Below are 7,337 nucleotides of genomic sequence, written 5' to 3'. Positions count from 1 at the left end.
GGCCTTCAAAGTTCTCGTTTGAATATTTGCTACTACCACCAAGATCTGCACCTGCGGCGGCTCCACCCGGGCCCGCGCCCTAGGCTTCAAGGCTCACCGCAGCGCATTCTACTTCTGTCTCTGTCTCTTTGTTTCTCTGTTTCTCTATATCTCTGTCTCTCTGTGTCTCTGTTTCTGTCTGTCTATATCTATCTATCTATCTATCTATCTATCTATCTATCTATCTATCTATCTATCTATCTATCATCTATCTCTATCTCCATCTTTCTGGTGATGCTTCTGGTTAAACCTTTATTGAAGTTGATTTCCTTTTTTATTTTATTAGATACTTTATTTCTTTTACATTTCAAATATTATCCCCTTTCTTAGTTTCATCTCCGAAAAGCCCCTATGCCTTCTCTCCTCCCCCTGCTCACCAACCTACCCACTCCTGCTTCCTGGCCCTGGCAATTCCCTATACTGGGGCTTATAACCATCAAAGAGGAGCAAGGGCCTTTCCTCCCATTGATGACTGACTAGGCCATCCTCGGCTACATATACAGCTAGAGCCATGAGTCCCACCATGTGTTTTCTTAGGTTGGTGGGTTAGATACAGGAAGCTCTGGAGATACTGGTTAGATCATATTGTTGTTCCTCCTTTGGGGCTGCAAAACCCTTCAGCTACCTGAGTACTTTCTCTAGCTCCTTCATTGGGGACCCCGTGCTCCATCTAATGGATGGCTGTGAGCATCCACTTCTATACTTGTCAGGCACTAGCAGAGCCTCTCAGGAGACAGCTATATCAGGTTCCTGTCAGAAAGCTCTTGTTGGCATCCACAATAGTGTCTGGTTTTGGTGGTTGTCTATGGAATTGATCCCCATGTGGGGCAGTCTCTGAAAGATCGTTCCTTCAGTCTCTGCTTCACACTTTTTATCTGTAACTCTTTCCATGGGTATTTTATTCCCCCTTCTAAGAAGGACCGAAGTATGCACACTTTGGTCTTTCTTGTACAACCACTCTGGAAATCAGCTTGGTAGTTCCTCAGAAAATTGGACATAGTACCAGAGGATCCAGCAATACCACTCCTGGACATATACCCAGAAGATGCTCCAACATGTAATAAGGACACATGCTCCACTATGTTCATAGCAGCCTTATTTATAATAGCCAGAAGCTGGAAAGAACCCAGATGTCCCTAAACAAAGGAATAGATACAGAAAATATGGTACATTTACACAATAGAGTACTATGAAGCTATTAAAAACATGAATTTAGAAAATTCTTAGACAAATGGGTGGATCTGGAGGATATCATCTTGAGTGAGGTAACCCAATCATAAAAGAACACACATGATATGCATCATAGGCTTTATCTAGGTTAGTGGATATTAGCTGTGAATACCCAAGATACAATTCCCATTGTTATTAATTCCTCTTTACCTTTAAATATTGGCATTCCAGTTGTTTGTTTTTTTTTTCAGCATAGCATTTTTCCAGGTTTAAAACACTCTTTTACACTTCAAACAGGAACAACTTATATTCTGGGAATCTTAATATCTTTATAAAATGTTAATGCTATTATATTTCTGTAGTCATTCAATTAGTCAACATAATTAGCTATCATAGCCTTTTAAATTTTAGTTATACACTGGAGGAAGTTACCTGTCATTCTTCTCTTTTGGATTTTTCTCCCTTTTATTGAAAACAGATTCTTCTCTCAGGCAACGTATATTGATTATAGTTTTTCTTTATTCTAATTCCTCACCCCCCCTTCTCATTCTGATCCACTCCCTTTGTCTCTCATTATAAAAGAGAAGACTTGTAAGAGATAATATCCAAACATGACAAAATAAAATATAATGAGGCAAAGCAAAAGCCCTCACACTGAAGTTGGACAAGTCAAACCAACAGAAGGAAAAGAGACCAAGAGAAGGTATAAGAATCAGAGACTCATTCATTTACACACTCAGCAGTCCTGTAAAAATACTAAACCAAAATCTATAATATTTGCAGAAGACCTGGTACAGACTCATGCAGACCCTATGCTTTTAACTTCAGTCTCTATGAGTTCATATGAGATTTGGTCACTGATTAAGAAGACCTATTGTCCTGGTGTCCTCCAACCCCTCCAGCTAGGACGCCCTGCCTCCCTTTTCTGTGGTTCCCTGAGCTCCAAGAAGAGGAATCTGATGGAGACATCCTATGTAGGATTGAGTATTCTGAGGTTAGCTCTTTCTTTGAAATGTCTGACTGTTGGTATTTATATCTATTGCCATCTTCTGTAGGAGGACGCTTATCTAATGATAGCTGAATAAAACACTGGTCTATGAATGAAGCAGAATATCATTAGGAGTCATTTTATCATTATTTTTTGAGGCAAGAATTATTTTATTTTACCCTAATTCTTTGGAATACCTAGTCTTTGGTTCTTTGTCACCCAAGCAATGTCAGATATAAGTTCCAGAGTGGGCCTTTGAGTCAAATAAAAAAATTGGTTGGTTGTTCCGACAAACTTTGTGCCACTATTGCCTTAAAATATTTCACAGGCAGGACATCACTGTACATCATAAGTTTTACCTAGGTTGGTGTATATAGCTCTCTTTTCATAGAATGCAAAATACCTTCCTATGCCAAAGACATATTCAGTGAGCTGTGTGGGTGTTATCTCCAGTAGTGGGGCCTTACTGTTAGAATATGGAGAGCAACTACTATCTTGCTAATAGCCTAGGTTGTTTGGGGATTTTACATAGGACTCCTTCAGCCAACATCTCAATTGGAAATAATCAAATCCCAGCACTGAAAGTTTCATCTGGTGAAAAGAAATGACCAGTTAGGACCCCATCTCTCTCATTATTTTGAGATTTCATTTTTTTTTACATATCAATGTTTTTATTAGATATTTTCTTCATTTACATTTCAAATGCTATCCGGAAAGTCCCTTATATTCTCCCCCCTGCCTTATTCCCCAACTCACCCACTCCTGCTTCCTGGCCCTGGCATTTCCCTGTACTGGGGCATATAATTTTCGCAAGAACAAGGGCCTCTCCTCCCATTGATGGCCTACTAGGCCATTTTGCTACATATGCAACTAGAGACACAAGCTCTGGGGGTACTGGTTAGTTCATATTGTTGTTCCTCCTACAGGGTTGCAGACCCCTTTAGCTCCTTGGGTACTTTCTCTAGCTCCTCCAATGAGGGCCCTGTGTTCCATCCAATACATGACTGTGAGCATCCATGTCTGTATTTGCCAGGCACTGGCATAGCCTCACAAGAGACAGCTATATCAGGGTCCTGTCAGAAAAATCTTACCAGCATATGCAATAGTGTCTGGGTTTGGTGGCTGTTTATGGGATGGATCCCTGGGTGGGGCAGTCTCTGGGTGGTCCTTCCTTCTGTCTCAGCTCCAAACTTTGTCTCTGTAACTCCTTCCATGGGTATTTTGTTCCCCATTCTAAGAAGGAACGAGGTATCCACACTTTGGTCTTCCTTCTTCTTGAGTTTCATGTGTTTTGCAAATTGTGTGTTGGGTATTCTAAGTTTCTGGGCTAATATCCACTTATCAGTGAGTACATATCATGTGTGTTCTTTTGTGATTGGGTTACCTCACTCAGGATGATACCCTCTAGATCCATCCATTTGCCTAAGAATTTCATAAATTCAATTGTTTTTATAAGTTGAATAGTACTCCATTGTTTAAATGTACCACATTTTCTGTATCTATTAGTCTGTTGAAGGACATCTTAGGATTGCCTTCATAAATTTTTAGGAAGGTTCCACTGCAGGAGGTTTTCATACCATCCCTCGAATGCCCCTCAATTCTCCCTGTCTTTCCCCACATTGCTTTCCTCAACCCATCCCCCTCTTCTCTCCCCACATTATTCTCCTCTTCAAGCCTCTCCTTGCCCTTTAGTCCACCCATAGAATCTATTATATTTCCCCTTTCCCTCTTTTCCTTTTCTCGGTACCAAACCTTTCTGAATCTACTGGCTATAGCTTAGTTATCATTGATTAAACTGCTAAATCCACATATATGTGAACATACACCGTATTTTACTTTCTGAGTCTAGGTTACCTCAGTCAGGATGATATTTTTCTAGCTCCATCTATTTATATGTGAATTATATGATTTCAATTTTTTAACGGCTGAGTAATATTTCTTTGTGTAAATCTACCTCATTTTTGTTATTTGTTCTCCAGTTTAGGGGTATCCAAGTAGTTTCCTATTTCTGGTTATTTCAACAGAGCTGCAATGTACATGGTTGAACGAGTGTTCAGGTTGTAGGATGAAGCATCCTTTCGGTGTATGCCTGAGAGTGGTGTAGATGGACCTTGAGATGGATCAATCTCATCTTTCTATAGACCTGCTACATTGATTTCCATAATGGCTGTAAAAAATTGACTCTCCCACCAGCAATGGCAGAATGTTTTCCTCATTCCACATCTCATCAGCATGAGCATAATAACTTCTGTTATTGATCTTTGATATTCTCACAGTTATACAATGGGCTCTCAAAATAGTTTTGATTTGCATTTTCCTGATGGTTAGGGATGTTTAACATTTCTTTAAATGTTTCATTCATTTGAGTTTCCTCTATTGAAAATTTCTGTTTAAGTCTGTATTCCAGTTTTAATTAGATTATTTGTTTTTTTATATCAAGTTTCTTGAGGTCTTTATATATATATTATATCTATTGGGTGTAAAGTTTGTAAAATATTTGTCCAATTTTGTAGGCTGCCTCTATATCAAAAAGGATGGTGTCCTTTGTTTTATAGAATATTTAAGTTTTATGAGGTCCTATTTATTAACTGTGGATCTTAGTTTTTATGCCAATACAAAGCTCGTTGCATTACTATAGCTTTGTAGTACAATTTGAGACCAGGAATGGTAAAAAAAATTCTTACTTTTTTCGCAGGTTTTTTTTTTAAGCTATCCTAGTTTGTTTCCTTTCTTTCTTTCTTTCTTTCTTTCTTTCTTTCTTTCTTTCTTTCTTTCTTTCTTTCTACCTCTGTATGTTTTCATGTTAATTTAAGAATTGTCCATTTAAGAAGTATTAAGAATTGTGTTGCAACCCCATAAGGAGGAACAACAATATGATCTAACCGGTAAACACCCCCCCCCCCGAACTCCCTGGGACTAAATCACCAACCAAAGAAAGGGCATGGTGGGACTCATGGCTCTAGCTGCATATGTAGCAGAGGATGGCCTAGTCAGTCTTCAATGGGAGGAGAGGCCTTTGGTCCTGTGAAAGTTCTATGCCTTAGTATTGGGGAATGCCAGGGCCAGGAAGTGGGAGTAGGTGGGTTAGTGAGCAGGGGGAGGGGGAGAGGATGGGGGTTTTTGGAGGGGAAACCAGGAAAGGGGATAACATTTGAAATGCAAATAAAGAAAATATCTAATAAAAAAATAAAAGAATTTTGTTGGACCTAGGCCTCCCTACACAAATGTAGCAGATATGCAGCTTGGTCTTTATGTAGATCCTGAACAACTGGAGCTGGGGCTATCCCAAAAGCTATGGCCTGTATATGGGATATGTTCATCTAGCTGAGCTGTCTTGTATAACCTCAGTGAGAGAAGATGTGCCTAGCCTAGCAGACACTTGATGTTCCAAGGTGGGTGGATTCTCAGAGGGGCCCTACCTACTCAGGGGAGAAGGGGGAAGAAAAACAGTTTGCTTGTGAGAGGGGTTGACCTGGAAGGGGGCAGTGAGCAGTATGTAAAGCAAGTTAAAACAAAAGAATTGTGTTGGAATTTTGATGTGGATTTTATTGAATTTGTAGATTGCTTGTGGTAGAGTGAGCATGGAAGATCTTTCCATCTTCTGATATCTTCATCAATTTCTTTCTTTAATGATTTGAAGCTTTTATCATGCAAGTCTTTCTTTTCACATTTTCTTGTTTTTTCTTTTTCTTTTAATTACTATTCTTTAATCTTTCTTATGGTCCAGTTATTATTCCCTTCCCAGTCTGCCTTCTGACTGTTCCTCATCCCATTTCTCCTCCCACCTCCTGTTTCCAAGAGAATATCCCCACCCCTCCAACCCCCACCCCATCAAACCTCCTCACTCCCTGGAGCCTTAAGTTCCCTTCTTTTGATTTTTCTGCTGAGGGCTTATTCATTTCTTGTGTTTTCTTGGGTGTAATTAGGCTTCTTGGGTTAGAATTTTTCTTCTAGTATCTTCTGTAGGGCTATATTAGTGAATAAATACTATTTAAATTTATTTTTATCATGGAATATCTTGCTTTCTCCATCAATGTTGATTAAAAAGTTACTGATATAGTAGACTGGTCTGATATCTGTGATCTCTTTGAGTATGCAAGATATATGCCTAGGTTTGGCTTTTAGAGTCTTTTATTTATTTATTTATTTATTTATTTATTTATTTATTTATTTATTTGATAAATCAGGTATAATTCTGATAGGTCTGCTTTTTTATATTACCTTGTAGCCGCCTGTGGCCACGTGAACTGGGTTCCCCTGAAAGGTGGGCTGGGGCTGAGAGAGATCAGAGGGTGAGAAAAGAATGAGGCCAAGACAAACCTTTCTGTTCAAAGCCTCTGAAGTTTACAGAGTCCGTGCTTATAAAGAGTGTAGGCCCATCCCCAACCAGCCCATTCTTGGTGCCTGGAGCCAGCCCATAGGCGATCTATAGGGTGTGTCTCCGGAACGTCTCAAGGACTTTTCAGCAGGAAGCAGTCTTGGAGAAGAGCAAATAGAGCCATCAAGGTCAGAAGGCTCTACCCTAGGTAATCTCCTTCCTCGTGGCAACAAGGTCAAAGTCTGGATCAGCCTACTTCAAGGCTGAAGAAGGCTACATTACTTGAACTTTTTTCCCTGCGGCTTTTAATATTGTTTCTTTGTTCTTTATATTTAATGTTTTGATTATTATGTTTTAGGAAGATTTTCTTTTCTAGTCCAATCTGTTTGGTGTTCTCAAAGCTTCTTTTATGTTTGTAGGCATCTCTTTTATTTTAGGTTGGAGAAGTTTATTTCTATGATTTTGTTGAAAATATTTTCTGGCCTTTGAAGCTGAGATTCTTTCTTCTTCTTCTTCTTCTTCTTCTTCTTCTTCTTCTTCTTCTTCTTCTTCTTCTTCTTCTTCTTCTTCTTCTTCTTCTCCTTCTCCTTCTCCTTCTCCTTCTCCTTCTCCTTCTCCTTCTCCTTCTCCTTCTCCTTCTCCTTCTCCTTCTCCTTCTCCTTCTCCTNTCTCCTTCTCCTTCTCCTTCTCCTTCTCCTTCTCCTTCTCCTTCTCCTTCTCCTTCTCCTTCTCCTTCTCCTTCTCCTTCTCCTTCTCCTTCTCCTTCTTCTCCTTCTCCTTCTTCTTCTTCTTTTTCTTCTTCTTCTTCCTCCTCCTCCTCCT

The sequence above is a fragment of the Mus caroli genome, chromosome 1, assembly GCF_900094665.2.
Source record: "Mus caroli chromosome 1, CAROLI_EIJ_v1.1, whole genome shotgun sequence".
NCBI classification, from domain to species: domain Eukaryota; kingdom Metazoa; phylum Chordata; class Mammalia; order Rodentia; family Muridae; genus Mus; species Mus caroli.
The sequence above is the reverse complement of the archived record's forward strand: the minus strand, read 5'-3'. Positions refer to the sequence as shown.